The 17,546-nt window shown below is 39.8% G+C and overlaps 1 protein-coding gene across 1 annotated transcript in view; it reads right to left on the bottom strand.

Annotated features, from left to right (window-relative positions):
* Positions 1 to 10,442: 10,442 nt before the first annotated feature.
* TRAF3IP2 (TRAF3 interacting protein 2) overlaps positions 10,443 to 17,546 on the bottom strand; it is a 72,939-nt gene continuing 65,835 nt past the window's right edge. Inside the window, exon 10 of the mRNA XM_035728370.1 lies at positions 10,443 to 10,487. The gene's annotated coding sequence lies outside the window, so the exon portion shown is untranslated. The remainder of the gene's footprint in view (positions 10,488 to 17,546) is intronic.

The raw sequence follows: 17,546 nt of genomic DNA, 5'->3' as shown, positions 1-17,546 counted from the left end.
GCACCTGGGTGGCTCAGTCGTTAAGCGTCTGCCTTCGGCTCAGGTCATGATCCCAGGATCCTGGGATCGAGTCCCGCATCGGGCTCCCTGCTCTGCGGGGAGCCTGCTTCTCCCTCTCTCACTCCCCCTGCTTGTGTTCCTGCTCTCGCTGTCTCTCTCTCTGTCAAATAAATAAATAAAATCTTAAAAAAAAAAAGATTGTCAAGAGCAAATACAAATCTTAAAAGTCTCCACAAATAGTAAAAAACTTTAGCCATTGGAGTGGGTAACCTTAACTTGTTCCTCTGTTAGAAGCAGTTTGGATTCAACTGTTATTTATAAACTAGTGAATTTTATATTGTACCTGACCCATGGCTAAAATTTTGAAATGGAAACTTACAGGGTCTCTACCTGCATCTGCATGTTTACGTATGTCTGTGGATGTAAGTTATGTATATGATTTTCTTTTTCCTTCTAACTCTGGATAGAATTGCCAAAATTAATTAGTAAAAGAATCCTATTTAATTGGCTTAAAAATAAGCACTTATGAATGATTTCTAAAGCTCAGAAATATGGAAACTAACCCAAATGTTTTTCAAGTTCATGTGATCTGGCATAATCTTTGGTAAATCAAAGCTGCTTTCAGTTTGGTTTAATTGAAATAGGTAAGTCTTCAGGGTTGTCAGCATTAAATATTATGCAGATAACAGCTTTCATCCTACCTGGGTTTACTAGTCAAATAAATTCATGTTAACTCTATTACAAAATTTGTCAGCAAGAAAAGTAGCTTGGTATGATGACTGACTTTGTCTAGAGTCTAATGAAGTTTTCATGGGTGGTCTAAACCTAGTTGTTGGGAGCAAATAATTTTGATAGATATAAATAGGATAAGTGAGCTTTTCAGCAATCATTATGTTATGTCTACTTAAAAATAGTCTGTCCGCCCTCCCACCCCCCCCCAAAAAAAAAAGTTTCCGAGACCTCTGGTAACTTCCATCCTTAGAATTTTGCTAAGTTAAATTAAATGATGGGAATTCATTGAATGTCTTCGTCATTTCCAAATAAGATAAAAATACTGAAACATTAATTGCTAAACAAGTCTAAGTTTACCTACGTTTGACCTCTTACTACAGAGGAAATAAAGATATTTGGGCCTCTTACTAAACATGTGTTGTGCCACATTAAAAAAATACTATGAGGAAATGTATGTTTCCAGATATCATGAAATGAATTCATAAATTTGCCCATCTAAACAATGCTGTGCAACAGTTCACAATTTCTACTTCTTAGTTTTCGCTAGAAATTAAGTTTTCTAAGGGTTAAGAATTCTAAAATATGTAATTAAACTACTAGAAATTATACAGAAAACAATTCTGTATGTAAGAAAAGTAGGATGTGTAGGGTTTTTAAAAAATTTTTAAAGATTTCATCTATTTTTTTGATAGAGAGAGACACAGTGAGAGAGGGAACACAAGCAGGGAGAGTGAGAGAGGGGAGAAGCAGGCTCCCCACCAAGCAGGGAGCCCGATGTGGGGCTCGATCCCAGGACCCTGGGATCATGACCTGAGCCGAAAGCAGACGCTTAATGACTGAGCCACCCAGGCGCCCAGAAGTGTAGTGTTTTGTTTTTGTCCTTTTTTTTTTTTTGGTTAGAAAAGGCATGAGATATGGAAATGCATTTTTGTGGAGGGAAATGAAAGAGATTTTGTTCTAAAATAAAGCTGGTTATTCTAGAATGGGAAAGAAGAAAATGAAGGACAAACTATGGACATAGAAGGCCAGAGGGAGGGAGGTGGGAGGGAGAGAGAGAGAAGGAATCTTGTGTAGTCAAGGTGGCTAAAAATTGAATTCCTATTACAAGGATTTTAAAATTAAGCTTTAATACCAATAGTGCGCTTATGTAAAACTAATTTTTATCTCATCTGCCAAAAAGACAGTCTTCTTAGATTATTGGCCTGCTCTCAACAAGAAATCTAAACAAAGGCTTTTCTTTACCTTTTAAGTCATCAGCTTGGAAAGCAAAGGTTTTGTGTCTTACCCACTGTGCTTCAGTCTGTCTTCATGTCTTGGATGATGTAAACCAAGTCTTCTCTAGTAAAAGAGCCAAGTTTTGCCCAGAACAATGTAACTGTCTATATTTGTTTTTGAAATCTTTTTTGTCTCTTAAAATGGATAATTAAGTATTGCATCCAAGCCTTTTTGATATTTTGATAAATCTTATAAAATTCAAATTCTAAATGAAGTATTTTTGATTTCATACTAACTTGAGACTTTTAGAGAGTCCCGGGAACATCTCAAAAGATTTGTTCTCTCTCTCTCAAAACACTTGTAATTCTAGTTACTGTCAAAATGTATGTCACAGAAATAATCAAATTTCTGTTAGTAACATAAGGAACTCTCATCAGATCTTAAACATGGGCATTTTTAAGTCTTTTGTCATTTACAGACATTTATGGTTTTACTCTGATGCTTTTGCAAAAGTGGTCCATCTTCAAGGAGATTCATGGAAAGGACTCTGACAAGTATAGGTTTCTGATAATTTTCAGATCATACCACTGAACAGGGTAAGAATTTACAGGACTCTAAGGAAAAACTGGCCTTTTCAAATAGAAATTGCTATGGAAAGGTCAAGATTTAATTACATAGGACTAAATGAGAATGAGTCTAATTTTATAGGATTTTTGTTCGAAACATTGCTGGTTCTTTAATCTTTTGTTTTCTAGATTTAAGGAAACTTTTTTTTTTTTTTTTTTTTGCCAGCTAGCTAGCTATGACTTACAGCAATTTGGTAAAGTATCTTTGTGAACAAAGATGGAGCAATTACTTTTTTTTTCTCCTACCTGATCTCTCCAGGATTCAGAAACTCTTAGTGAGTATTCTTATTTTCATGGCAATATAGTTATTTGCATAAGCTCAATGAGAATCTGTTCTCTTTTAACAGGACATACTTGGAAACATTGGTTATATCACCAACGCTTTGCCTGTATTGTCATATTTGAGAGACATATGTATAGACTCAGATGTTACAAGACAGCTTTCAGGAACGAAGGTTGATTTTATGGAGCCAATAAAGCCCCTTGGAAAAATTGGCCTGATACCTTGCTTGTACTGTTTCCAGCAGCCTTGCAAGGTGAGTAAGGAAGGTCACTTCCTGGTAGGTGCAGGAACTTCAAGATACTTGGGGGGACCTCAAAAAGTGAGGAATTAACCCAAATCAATAGATATTGCAGGCAAAATCTGATAATGAGTCTTTGGTTTGACTTCCTATCCTTGAGAGGCTTTGAAAGTTCAATTTGAGATTCCTTATGAAAAGTTCCAGGAAAGCCAACTTAGGACCTAATTGGCCAATCACTATTTTTGTTGTACTTATGTAAATAATCAGGCCAAGTTTGTTGAAACCAGACTTAATTTGCAAACAAATTGGCCCTTACTATGATTATCTTTGATAGAAATGGGGGTTGTAGAGAGAAAAATTACGTTTCTGTAGAAAAATACATACTCGTGGATATTAGGTTCTATTCCAGTTCTGTTAATTGTGTTTGAGGTTTTGTTCACTGTTAGATCCTGAATTCTTCTCATTTCCTACAATACCGGGTTACACCTTTTCAAACTAACATTTTCATTTTTTCTCCCGCCCTTCTGGCTTGGAATCATTGAGAACTAAAACTGCCTTTTCCCCAAAGCCATGCAAATTAAAGTGGGACAACTTGATATACTTAAATCACAACAGCTGATGTATGTACCATCTTTGTGCCTGTCGCTGTGTGGGCCACTCAGACAGATCACCAGAGACGTGCAAACTGCAAACCAGGACCATCAATCAAATCGCCACCGTCTGCCCTCACTCCATTTGAACATGCTTCAAGCCTGACATCTAGGAATCTCAACCGGCTACCCTCAGAACTCAGAAACTGGGATTATCATCTGTTCCAATCATTAACCTTTCTTTTCTCTTGTTTCCAGAGAAATGAAATTTCTTGGATCTGTGAGATTAAAGGTCTCACCTAATTTGGGAACATTTCAACCTTTATTTCTTCAGATATTTTTTTCTGCCATATACTCTTTCTCTCTTCTGAATCATACTCCTTGATATTGTCCCTCAGTGAGGCTCTGTCCTTTTTTACTTTTTTCCTCTGTGCTTCAGGCTGTAAAATTCCCATTGCCCATCTTTCAGGTTCACTGATCTTCTGTAGTGTATAATCTGCTGCTGTTAAGCCCATCCAGTGAAATTTTAAAATTTGGTTTTAGATAATGTATTTTCAGTTCCAAAAGTTATATATAGTACTTTTTAAAAATTCTTTTACTGTCTCTATTGAGATACTGTATTTGTTTCCAAAGTATTTCATGCTTTCCATTACATCCTTAACCATATTTATAAGAACTATTTTAAAGTCCTTTTCTATTAATTCCACCATCTCTGTCAATTCTGACTCTGTTTCTATTGACTGATTTTATCCGGGTTACGAGTTATATTCCCTTGCTTCTTTGCCTGTCTTATAATTTTTTATTGGCGCTGGACACTGTGTTTACCATGCTGTTGAATTTCTAGATTTTTTTGTCTTCTTTTCACAAGTATGTTGTTTCATCAGGCAGTTAATTTACTTGCACATCAGCTTGATCCTTTCAAGTCATGTTTTAAAGCTTTGTTAAGATGGTTCTGTAGTAGAAGTAGATGTCGTTTCTCTTTAAAGGGCCAGATAGTAAGTATTTTAGGCTCTACAGGCTATATAAAGTCTCTTGCAAATACTTGGGTTTTGTTTTTGTTTTTGTTTTTACATTCCTTTAAAAATGTAAAAAAAAAAAATTCTTTGCTCAAAAGCTATACAAAACCAGGCTATGGGGTGGATTTAGCTTGTGGGCTGGACAGCCTTTCTGAGGTCTCTATTAAATGCCTGCTGTCAGGTCAAGAGTATTCAGTATCTGAGATTTTACCCTACTGGCAAGCCTGTAATGGTTGTCTAGATGCTGGCAGAAGACATGAGGACTCCTAGGTCAGAGAACAAAGGACTTTATTACTTGCCGCAGGCAGCATGATCTCCATGTTCTCATTGGTTTCCCTTGTCCCCCAAACCCTCATGGAGGCAAATGCAGAGTGGATCCAAGTGGATGTTACACTCACAGTGAGTCTGAATCATAGCTGAGGAATCCTGAACTTAGAAAATCTCTCATTTTATAAGATAACTGCTATCAAATCTGCCCCAACTGTGCCCTGGAAGGAGGCATTTTTTTATTATCCTGGTCAGGAAACAAATTTGCCCTTTCTCCTGAAAGGCAACATTATACCTGCCAAAGGCTACTGACTATACAAACATCCTTGGAAAGATAGTCAAGGACAAAAGTTGTCACAAGACATGGAGACACGTCATAGAAGGTTGTCTCCTAGCACCCCCCATGTTTAAGAGGACTCTGTCCTGGTTAGAGTTTCAAATGCTTCCATTTGTGAAAGTGTTGCCCAAGTCTCAGATCCCCAGTAATTCTTTCCCCAAGAGTTGTTCTTCTCGCAGTGGTTGTTTTGCCTGGCTTTAAGGGGTCCTCCCTTATACTTATGCATCTTAATATTCAAACAGACATTCAAGATGATCCTTATACAGATTTCTGGAACTCTGTCTCTGCACATCTTTCTCCTCTCTGATACCCTGATACTCAAATTGTAGTTACCTTCCTGAGTTCCACTCACTCTTTTTTTTGTTTTTTTTTAAGATTTATTTATTCATTTATTTGACAGAGAGAGAGAGAGAGAGAGAGAGAGCGCACACGCAGGGGGAGGGGTGGGGCAGAGGGAGAAAGAGAGAATCCCAAGCAGACTCCTGGCAGAGCAGGGAGCCTGACGCAGGGCTCTACCCCATGACCCCCAGATCATGACCCAAGCCATTTGCTCTTAAACACAGCAAAAACCACTGTGCTTGTGCTTGAGTTCTGCCTTTCTGTATGTCAATCCACAGAGAACCTCCAGGCAGAGAAACTGGGGCACTTGAGGAATCATTTGTTTTGTTCCTCCCAGGGATCATAGCCGCTTAGTGCTTGTTGTTCAATTTCCAAAAACTGGTTTTTTATGTATTTATTATTTTTATAACTTTTTAGAGCAGGAACACTGGTTCGGTGCACTTACCTCCATCATTGCCCAGCTGTCTTTTTTAGCATTAACCTTATATGTTTTGGAATTTGGATTTGCACAATCACTTTGAGTGGGAGATATTTCTGTGATCCTTTCCTCCCCTGTCTCCAACTTGATGAGTATTTCCACCTGCGCTTCTCTCCACTGCACACCCCAGTCTAGAACCAGATAGTAAAATGACTTGAGAGGCCATTAATGCTCCTGGTCCATGTCATTAATATGGCTCATCTAGTATCTAAACCAGCTGGTATCTCAGTTCATTTGCTGCAGTATTGTTTGTCTTTCATCCTTTGCTTTCCTGTTCCTGGGTCCACTGCTTCCCATAAATCCATAGCTCCAGCCAGTATATTGGCAGTAGGTTTATTCCGTTTCCTTCCATGGGGCAAGGGAAAGTCGGGTGACCCATCATCGCTGTTTGCCCAGAACCATGGGATTTCCCTGGGATTTGGATTTTCTGGGCTAAAACAGGGAGAGTCCTGGGAAAACCAGGATGGTTGGTCTGCTCCAGGTCCTGGCTTTCGGTAACATCGCTGTTTTGGTCTCCATCTTGAGTAGAGCATTTTAGCCCCAGTATTCCACCAGAGCTGGATTTCCACTTGCCCCTAGCTGCTTTAACACTCGGAGCTTGATAGGTTGCAGCATTCGCCCAGCTCACTGCTTTGCATTTTTGTTGCATTTCTGGTCCACAGAGATGTTTATCTTGTTTTTTGAGCCCAGCAATGACCTTTTGGATTTCTCTTTTTCTATTGTATCTGTCATTATTGTGTGTTTAGAGCATACGGGATGAATTGAAGCGTGAATTTGTTGTGCCACCTTGACTAGAAATTCTGCTGGTTCTTTTTCAATTTGATATTGTCTTAGTTTACGAAATTATGTAATTTAACAGCCTGCTTGATTTAGAAGCCCCCACAGCCTTTTCAGTCATTTTGAGGAATCCCAAATCACAGAAATTCAAGTGAAATGCAGTCATTGTCCATATAGTGGTTCTATTCTTTTTTTTGAGGGCATCATAACCCAGCATTTGAGTTAGAAAAGAACAAAAAGGAATCGGATTCTAGCTGCTCCATCCTACATCTTCTGCTTGATAAAAATGGTATCAGGCAGTGCTTTACCTCCACTTCTTTACCTCCACTTCTAGTTACTCTTTTTTTCTTATTCCTCCATTCCTGAAGGGGCAGAGCAAGAAAGTCAAATGGAGGCTGGGGCAGTGGTTGCCAACCTCTTTGAAAATGAAGGGTCTTTCTCCCTTCCCTGGTCTAATAAGTTCTTTTTTTTTTTTAATTGAAGTATAGCTGACACATAACGTTACATTAGTTCCAGGTGTACAACACTGATTCAACAAGTTTATATGTTATGCTGTGCTCACCACAAGTCCAGCTACCACCTGTCACCATACAATGCTATTGCAGTACCATTGACTATATTCCCTAGGCTGTACTTTTTTTTTTTTAAGATTTTATTTATTTACTTGACAGAGAGAGACACAGCGAGAGAGGGAACACAAGCAGGGGGAGTGGGAGAGGGAGAAGCAGGCTTCCCGCCGAACAGGGAGCCCGATGCGGGGCTCAATCCCAGGATCCTGAGATCATGACCTAAGCCAAAGGCAGATGGTTAACGACTGAGCCACCCAGGCGCCCCTCCTAGGCTGTACCTTTTATCCCCATGACTTACTCTTTCCATAACTGGAAGCCTGTATCTCCCACTCCCCTTCACCAATTTTGCCCATTCCCCTAACTTCTCCCCTTTGGCAACCATCAGTTTGCTCTCTGTAGTTATGGGTCTGATTCTGCTTTTTCTTTGTTTATTTGTTTTGTTTTTTTTTTAGATTCCACATTTAAGTGAAATCATATCATGTTTGTTTTTCTCTGTCTGACTTATTTCACATAGCATAATACCTTCTAGGTCCAGCCGTGTTGTTGCAAATTCAAAAACAAGATCTCATCCTTTTTATGGCTAATATTCCATTATATATATAATGTAACATATATATTATCCATTCATCTATCAACAGTTGGGTCACTTCCATATCTTGACTCTTATAAATAATGCTGCAATAATCATAGGGATGCATGTTTCTTTTTGAATTAGTGTTTTCATTTTCTTTGAGTTAATACCCAGTAGTGGAATTATTGGATCTTGAGTAGTTCTATTTTTAATATTTTGAAGAACTTCCATACTGTTTTCCACAGTGGCTGCATCAGTTTACATTCCCACCAGCAGTGCACGAAGGTTTCTTTTTCTCCACATCCCTGCCCACACTTATTTCTTTTCTTCTTGATTCTAGCCATTCTGAAAGGTGTAAGGTGATATATGAGGTTCTTTTTTCTGCAAACCTCAGTCTATTTTTGGAGAACACCAGGATTTTCAGATTCTCTGTAATAACTTTGGAGCCCTCCCAAAGAGTTACTACTCGTGAAATTAGGCAAAAGGAGCAATTTTTTTTGTATAATTTTTAAATTAATTAATAATTAAATATTTCAACTTATACAGCAAGGCTTTTACATTGACATTAAAAGAGTAAAGAGCCATGGAGTGCCCGAGTGGCTCAGTCGGTTAAGTGTCTGACTCTTGATTTGGGCTCAGCTCATGATCTCAGGGTCATAAGATCGAGCCCTGCATTGGGCTCTGCACTCAGTAGGGAGTCTGCTTGAGATTCCCTCTCTCCCCCTTCCTCTGCCCCTGCCTCACTCACACACACTCTCTCTGTGAAATAAATAAATCTTTAAAAAAAAATAGTAAAGAGCCAGAAGAGAAAAGCATTTTAGTTATTTAAACTAATTTTTTTATGGAATTCAAAGTTTTATATATAGAGAAAATTACAAGCTATACGATGTTTTTGGAAAATAAGCTTCCATATTTGTTTGCCTCAAACTATAGTTTATCTATATTCTTTTAGATTTTTTTAAAAACAATTTTCAGTTTTTTGTTCTTCCATTCTATTAAAAATAACAAATCAATTTGTCTTGCAGATTTGTAGTGAACATTTAAAATATTTTTACTGGATTAATGAGTTTTTGAAAATAAGGGTTTTGCATTTTAAACCCAAGTATCTAAATTTTTATGCAAACCAGGATGCCTGGTTGGCTCAGTCCAAAGAGCATGCCACTCTTGATCTCAGGGTTGTGAGCTCAAGCCCCACATTTGGTGTAGAGATTACTTAGATAAATAAACTTAAAAAAATATTATGCAAAGCAAGCTTCTGCCACAGTATAAAACTAATGAAGTGGCAAAAATATTACCTAGGGCAAAGTAGTTCACACTAACCATTTTAGCTCTATGTAGAAAAGTATTCTTATCACTCAGCTTTGGTCTTCTGCTCTTATTTTTATTTTTTCTTAAGTTTATTTATTTTTAGTAATCTCTACACCCATCATGGAACTCGAACTCACAACCCTGAGATCAAGAGTCTTCTGCTCTTGCTCCTGAATGGCATGGTACCACCTTCTTTAAGAACCAGTCTATTTTTAACAAAAGTAAAATAAATATGTGCTTACATATAACTCAGTAAATAACTGCTCACATGATGGAATGACATATTTTCTGGGAGGTAATTAGTAAAACCTAAATGATTCAAGAAATTATTACCTTATTGTTTTGTTTCTTTGTTAAAGAAATTAGTTGGAGAAACACCTTGTTTGGGTGTTTAAAAATTTCCATTGGTAGCTGGTGTGTGATTACTGACTTGCAGTATGGGCAAGTTACAAAATGAAATGAAGAGCTATCATTTAGTGACTGAGAACACACTTTGCTTATTTAACTAGGACTAAGTACTGCTGGAGCAAGTTCAGTGCTAAAATTAGACTTTGGGGTTGATCCAATAGCAGCACAAGTTATAATCCTTTAGAAATCATAGTCTGTTGGTTCAAATCAGGACACTGCAATGTGAGAATATAATCACTTATGCCATGTTCTTATGAAGCCATTATATGCTGGCTGTCTCCATTACAGCACAGTAGAGTTACCAAAGCTAGAATTGGTAGCAGGAGTACCTACCTGCAGGTTGGGTTTTATTTATTTTTTTATTTTTTGTTTTTCTTTGATATATGAGAAGGCCCTTTGAGAATGATATTTAATTTCCTATTGCTCTGGCCCCATGACCCCTCACAAATAAAACATACATATAGGTTTATACATATATACCGGAAAGCACGTGTTAGGTGAGGACAGCATACTAGAACCTAGAGGTTGTAGAAAATTAATGGGAAAGATAATTCATAGAGTGGGAAGAGAATGGGTCTTGGAGTCAGATATATCTTCCTATGAATCCCATCTCCACCATACCCTCTATAACCTTGGAGAAATCACTTAATTTCTAAGGGCCTCTCAGCTTTCTTATCGGATTTAAATACACACACACACACACACACACACACACACACACACACACACACACCCAAAGCAGAAAATGCCAGGTCCTGAGAAAATGTCTCCCCTGTTCCCCTACCACCATTATTAAGAGAATTTAAATAGACAGCTAGAGTTTTATTAGCTTAGCATTTCTTATGTGCCAGGCATTGTGCTACACGTTCTCTCATTTACTCGTACATGCCCAGGAAGTCCCGGAGCTCATATAGTCCTTACATATGTCTCTAGATTGCTTGCCTCCAGGTATGTGGCCAGAAAGTGGCAGAACCAGGAGTAGAGCCCAGTCCTCTTAACCACTATATTTCAGCCTCACAAAAATCAAAATCTCTTAGAGATAGCCTACCAATTTCAATTGTAATAACAGAACATTAGTTTCTCACCATATTTTATTTTTTAAACAAATTTACTTTTGATGCATGTATTAGTTTGTTAGGGCTCCCATAACAAAATACCACAGACTGAGTGGCTTAAACAACAGAAGATAATTTTCTCACAGTTCTGGAGACTGGAAGTCCGAGATCAAGGTGTTGGCAGGTTGGGTTTCTTCTGAGGCCTCTCTCCTTGGCTTGCAGATGGCCGTCTTCTTTCTGTGTCTTCACATGGTCATCCCTCTCTCTCTGTTGTTTGTGTCCTAATCTGCATTTCTTATGAGGACTCTGGTCATTTTGGATTAATGACCCCATTTTAACTTAATTACCTCTTTAAAGGCCCTATCTCCAAATACAGTCACATTTTGAGATCCTGAGGGGTTGGGCTTCAACACATGAATTTGAGGAGACACATTCAGCCCATAATGATGCATTTGTAGCATAAACCATATGATACCGAATAAAAAAGAAAATAACCCCTCCATAGTGTTGACTGTGTGTCCACCACTGTGTAAAACATTGCACGTGTTCATTTAATCCATATGAGCTAGGTACTATTCTTATCCCTATTTGTTACTGAGAGGTTAAGTAGCGGGTCCAGAGTCACATAGGTAGTAAGTGGTAAGACAGGATTTGAATCCACACAGTACGGACTCTTTACTCATCCACTATATTCTACCGCCCCTCTCAACAAGAAGCGTCCCATTTGGAACAAAGATACAGAAAACACAGTAATCTCTATCTGAGGTAAAATTATAATTAACTTCAAAAGTCTGTATATGTTTAACTAGCAATTACCAGGTTGTCATATATGAAAAATAATGAAGCAGCTTTCATTTATTCTTTTGTTATGGGACAAGTAATAAAACAGAGTCCCTTAGAAAATGGCTAAGAAAATTCTTTCTAGCATTCTACTCTATGTAATGAAGAATTGGTTAGTACAAAGTATTTTTCTTCTAAATCTCCAAAAGCAAATAGTAGGTACAATGAAGTATCAATATCTGAAGACCTAGGACACGTATGCCTCACTTCTGGTTTTTCTCCTAAGGGGATATGGTTCCTGCTTTAGCCCATTTTACTGAAGGAAAAAAAGGAGCTGATTTCTATAACTGGAGATGTTGGGTTCAGAGAGAGCAAAACACTTGTTCCAGCCACTGAACTAAGTCCACAGAAGGCAAGAACTTGGAGCCAGAGGTGACTAGGAAAAGAAATTGTAAACTACTCCCACCCCCTTCCAGAATCCCCAACAGGAAGGAATGTAGGGCTCCCACCACACAAAGGAATGGGATTTGAGCCAATTTAGTTGAGTCTCAAAGGACAGCATTCCTCAGCTTACATCTGGTTTAAACCCAAGTAAGAAAAAGAATAGATCTGAGGTTAGGAAACGCTGCTATGGTGCTTGCTTTACCAGTCATTTTAGTATGTCAACAGATGCTTACAGTTTGGCAACTGGCAGGATTTCCAAAGATGAGTTAATGAAAGTTTACAGAGCCCTTACGGTCACATTCTAAGTTGGACATAATCAAATATGAACATGAATAGTGGAGATATAGTGGTAACTGTACGGGATTGTAGAGGCCACTGATGACTGAAGTTATCAAGGCAAACTCAATGGAGAAAAGGTGGGTTTGATACGGGCCTTGAGAGATGGGGTAGGATTTGCTGGGTGGGGCGTAGTGAAGGCATTTTCGCCTGAAGATTCCACAGCAGCTGGGGGCATGAAGGCAGGAATGAGGGAAGCATGTGGGAACAATGAAGAGACATCCTCTCTGGAACAGACAGAGTTGGGAGGGAGTAACGGGACAGACTTGAGGATCAGACAAGGGCTCAGATTAGGACTATGGCTTCATGCTGGAGATCAGCATTATTATTCTGTTAGCTGAACTGCTCATCGAGGTTACCTCATTTCTCTAAACATGTTTATAGGAACCCATCTCAACAGAACTAAGTGCTGTGCATTTAGTAGCATGTTTGTTTTCTTTGAGGCTGCTCAGACCAGAACAGACTCGGAGGACCGCTATCCATTCCCGAGTTGTGTCAGGCCTACTTGAGCTGGGAAATCAGGCAGCTGTTGGCCCTCGGCCTCCATGGACTCAGGCCTGGCTGGAGACCCTGGAGTAAGCTTTCGTAGTTCTAAGTGCCTGACTGGGGTTGGGAGGAGAGCACCCTGCCTGCGAGGGCAGATAACCTGAGAAATGACTTCGCCTTTTGGAATCGGTGACCTACTCACTGTCTGCATGTCATAAACCCTATGAGGGAAGAGCTCTATAGAATTTTGAGGCCCTCCCTCCCCCCGCCACCCCTCAGGCCATCTTGCAGTAGTAGAAAGAAGTTTTGGTGTTCACAGACCTTTATTTGACTTCTGACCCTCTTGTGTGACTTTAATTACTAAACTTTATGGGACTTTTATTTTTTAATCTGTAAAACAGCCCAGTAACTAAGCAGTTACTATTAACTCTCTTCCTCCTCTTTTGTGACTTCTCTCTGTCCCTGACATTTTTGAGGAATGTCTTTTTCTGATTGTAAGTGCTCTCTGCTATCAAGAAGGTGAAAACCCTGTCGTTTAGGAGGCCTGTGGATCCTGAAGAAAACATGGGGATGGACAGAGTTGGCCTGCCCCTGACCTCTCTGTCCACAACTGTGTGTTTATTTCCTGAGGATAGGATTTCAAGTCAACCACAGCCAGTCCTTCAGATAGTCCAAAGGGTTCAGAGTTCTTGGAAATCATCTCAGAGTAGGGGGATCAACTACCCTTATTTGAGTTTAAAACAAGAAATAATGGCTTACGGCCATTATACGCCTAAAGCGTATAAAAATTAAGGTTACATGTGACAAAGCATTTTATGAGTTCAGAAATAGTTGGGCAAGGCCATAAACTATCATATTACAAAATTGCTACCACTTCTAACGTTCAAGGCTCCAACTACAAGTTTGTCCTTAGAAATTGCAGCGTAACTTGCATGTACCCAATTGTGCTTGCAGCTAGGAAGCACATAGAGTTTGCTGGTTAGTATTTTGCCTATATTTGAATCCTAAAAATCACTACCTCACAGCGCAGAACAGAGTGCGCGTTGTGAAGAATATATTCCAGTTGGTTAGGAATGGAAGGTACATTTTTCCTATGCCCTCTTGCCTTTCATTTCTAAACACATTTGCCTCTATCCTGAAGCAGAGGAGACCATTAGAGCAGCTGCAGCAAGCCACTGTAGAATCTTCTGGGTAATCCGCTCCCCTGCTTTGCAGACTGTCTGGTCCTCTGCTCCCAGGGCTCCTTTTCGTCCTTTCAGAATGGCCCACCGCCCTCTTCTGCCCAGCGCCCGCCCTGAGTTCTGGCTCTAGCCCTGCACTGATTTCCAGGGGATTTGGCCTGGTGTCCCCTTGCTTTTATCATTCTTGATGGTAAAAGAAATCACTAATCAAAACATTTTTGTTATATGAAGAACAACTGGAGGGAAAAAACCAAGTCTATTGGCTGCTTGCTGCCGCCCTTGCAAGTTCTGCTTGTCGTTTTTGGTGCAGCTCTTTCCCGTGTGCTACCATATCAGTGTATTGTAAAGCTATAATTTCACATCTGCATGCAGAGGCCAGATGATGACGACTCTTTGAGGAGAGGCCCTCCGCAGGATTACCTTGGGAAAATGATTTATTCATCCCATGCATAGGAAACAGCTACACCAGAGGCCGGTCCCTGTAACTTTGCGCGGAGTGCTTAGGGACCGTCTCAGCCCCTGCCAGCACTTCTCTCAGGGCATAATAAACTGATCTAACCAGCAGCTACAGAACTTCTGTTTTTTCAATGTATAGTTGAGCTGAAGCTTCTCTCTAAGGTCGACTATAGGAGCTAGTGCAGGACAAGTTCCTTTGCAGAATATGTTAAAGTCATTTCTGTTCCCTGGTTTATAGGGAAGAGACAGCTCATTTTGGCTGGTCCTTTTAATGTTGTTTGATTTCGAACACTTAGAAAATGGGCTTGCCTTCCTTTTTTTCTTTTTGAAAAAGCTATTATGTTGTTTTAAAACATACATATTTTAGACTCCGGTAATACATGATCCAAATACTAAATGTGAAACAAAATATTTTTTAATATAGTTGATTTATAACACATTACATGCACCAAGCATAGAAAGCAGGTAAAAACAAATTATATGTTTTACTTTACTGTGTTAGCAACAGAGTAGTCTGCCTTGCAAAACAATATAAATCATCTTTTACCACTGCTCTCCGAAAGTAATTTGGGGTTAACAAAATCTAAATTGCACCTGTCAGAACTGCCAGTAATATCTTCAATTTTCACTGACTACACTCTCCCTTCTCTCTCTGTATCTTTAGACTAATGGAGCAGTGGCACAGTTTCCACAAAGAAAAACAAAGGTGGAAGAAAGGAAAGGAAGACTTTATAAAGTTTCCTTTGGGTATGTAAGGGGTGGACCCTAGCATATAAGTACACTGGCAAAGTATACCTAAAGTAGGCAGTACCCGTGCACCAGACTGGATAGGTCAGTGTGGTATGTGCCAGAACAGGCCAAAACTCCCTGTTTCTCACATAAATAGAGCAGTTTCTACCTAGCAGTAAAATTTATTACTGCTTTATGCTGGGAGGGGGGGGGAACACGACCCTGGCTAAACTGCCTTCTTAAGTATCACAGCACACAATAAGGGTTTCTTTGCTTAGAAATGTAAAAAGAATGTGCTTGCAAATGTTAATTAAATAAAACTGAGAGTAAATACTTTGTGAAGAATAGATAAGAAGGTAGAACAATTAAACCTCAACTGGCAAGGGCCAACTGTGAAAATACAGAAGCTCTGAGCTGGAAGGATTTGATTAGACCTCTATAAATAAAATCCTACATCCCCTTTGTAACATCCCAGTGAAGTGGTCATTCTGCCCTTGTTTTAAATACTGTAGGTGTAGAGATAGTCATTACTTCGGAGTGCATCCAACCTCAAGTTCTTACTTAGGGAAATATACTTAATCTGTACCTATACATTCATTTGAATCTGATTCTTCCCCTTCACCTCACACAGCATAGATCTAATCCTCCTACCACCCTTCAAATATCTGAAGACCATTACCATGACTTGTAACTGTCCTTTAACTGAGCCATCACTAACCAAGACTTGTCTTCTAAACCAGTCACGGCAGAAGCTGTGTCCATCCACACCACTCAGCAGCTGAAAGAGCCTCAACCCTAAAGCACATTGGTGCTGGTGCTTCTCAGTTGAAGGGCCTGTGCTGTGGTTGTGTAGATGAGTTACTGCTGAAGACACTGGAGCCACACAGGGGAGGTCCCAAGCCTAGAGAGCCCAGAAAGAGCCCTGAGTCCTAATTGAGTTGGTGGCAGCCAATGCAGGCCCTGTAATGTTTCACCTTTGCCAAAAGCCAAACACAGAGATTAGTAATTCATGTCACTGACATTCAACCAAGCCTATAATTTGGAGGTTAGGGCCTTGAGCTCCAGCTCTGCCACTGGCCAGTTGCATGCCCTTGGGCAATCGTCCCCACCATTTCAGAGCTCCCGCTCTGATATTTAAGTCCTATGCTGCTTTTCTGCTTAGAAAGGTGGCCCCTTCTCCTGGCCTTAGCTCCGATGTCATTTCTCCAGGAACCCTGGCCCGACTCCCACCCCTTCCCCACCCTGAGACTAAGCCTCTGTCCGCCTTTGTACCCTCTGCTCACCTCTATTGTAGCACTTTCTTCGTTGTGTGTTAATAACCTGCTTACTTGTGCCTACCGTACTGGAAATTCTTTAAGACTAAGGACTCAGTCTTGGTTTCCAACACTTGGTTCAGTGCCTGGTGCACAGCAGACCTCAGAAAATATTTCTTGAATTTTAAAAAAAGGAGAGAGGAAAGAGAAGACAGAGAAAGAAGATAAAAGGAGCAAGTTGGAGTACATTATCTAAATAGCCTTGTACAGCTAAAAATCTACAATTTCTGGTTCTTGAATTCCATCCTTAATGTCAACCCCGGGTTTTTAGAAATTCAGATTTGCTCTAGTAAGGGGATGTTTCAAGTGGTTACACCAAATTAGAAAAACTATAAATATATATTCATACATATAATACAATTTTAGGACTGATATTTAGAACTCATTTAGTGAGCCCAGACCTTATTTTGTAGGTGAGGAAACTGAGGCACAACAAAATTAAGTTCTCTGCCTACACCCACCTGGTTAGTGGGGAAATCAGATTTCAAATCCTGATCTCTCTTGCCCCTGAACCAGGATAGCTGGTCCCTCAACTTCTCCCTTTTTGAAAAAGCTGCTACAAACTTGGCTACAAATGGAAGTGACAGACGTTTTCCCTTTTATGTGATGGTTACAGCAATCCACAACTTTCTGGTTACAGATTAAACTTTGAGAAACACCCTTCCCTGCCCCTAGACAAACTACTGAAAATTAGTCTTCTTTTGTCCCAGAAATGTCAGAGGGTGCTACAATGCTACGCGAATGACTCCTGTAGGTTGTTTGCTAAACAGAGTTGCAGTCATGTGAATTGCTTTCAGCCGGGTTGGGTAACGAGGCTCAATGTTCCGGTGTTAAGCCATAGGGTAGTGCTGCCATGAGACCAGCTTCTTGGCAGATAGCCCGAGGTGCAGCTGTAAGGTGACCCAGTGCAGGCTTGAGGCCAGGGCCCAGTGCTCAGTGCCAGAAATCTGAGCCAAACATTGGAACTAATTCTCAGGGCACTGAATTGGTCTCAATTAAATTTTTAGATGAA

Source organism: Zalophus californianus, chromosome 7, assembly GCF_009762305.2.
Source record: "Zalophus californianus isolate mZalCal1 chromosome 7, mZalCal1.pri.v2, whole genome shotgun sequence".
In the NCBI taxonomy this organism is placed as follows: domain Eukaryota; kingdom Metazoa; phylum Chordata; class Mammalia; order Carnivora; family Otariidae; genus Zalophus; species Zalophus californianus.
Note: the sequence above shows the minus strand (reverse complement) of the source record. Positions and strands in the feature narration are given on the sequence as shown.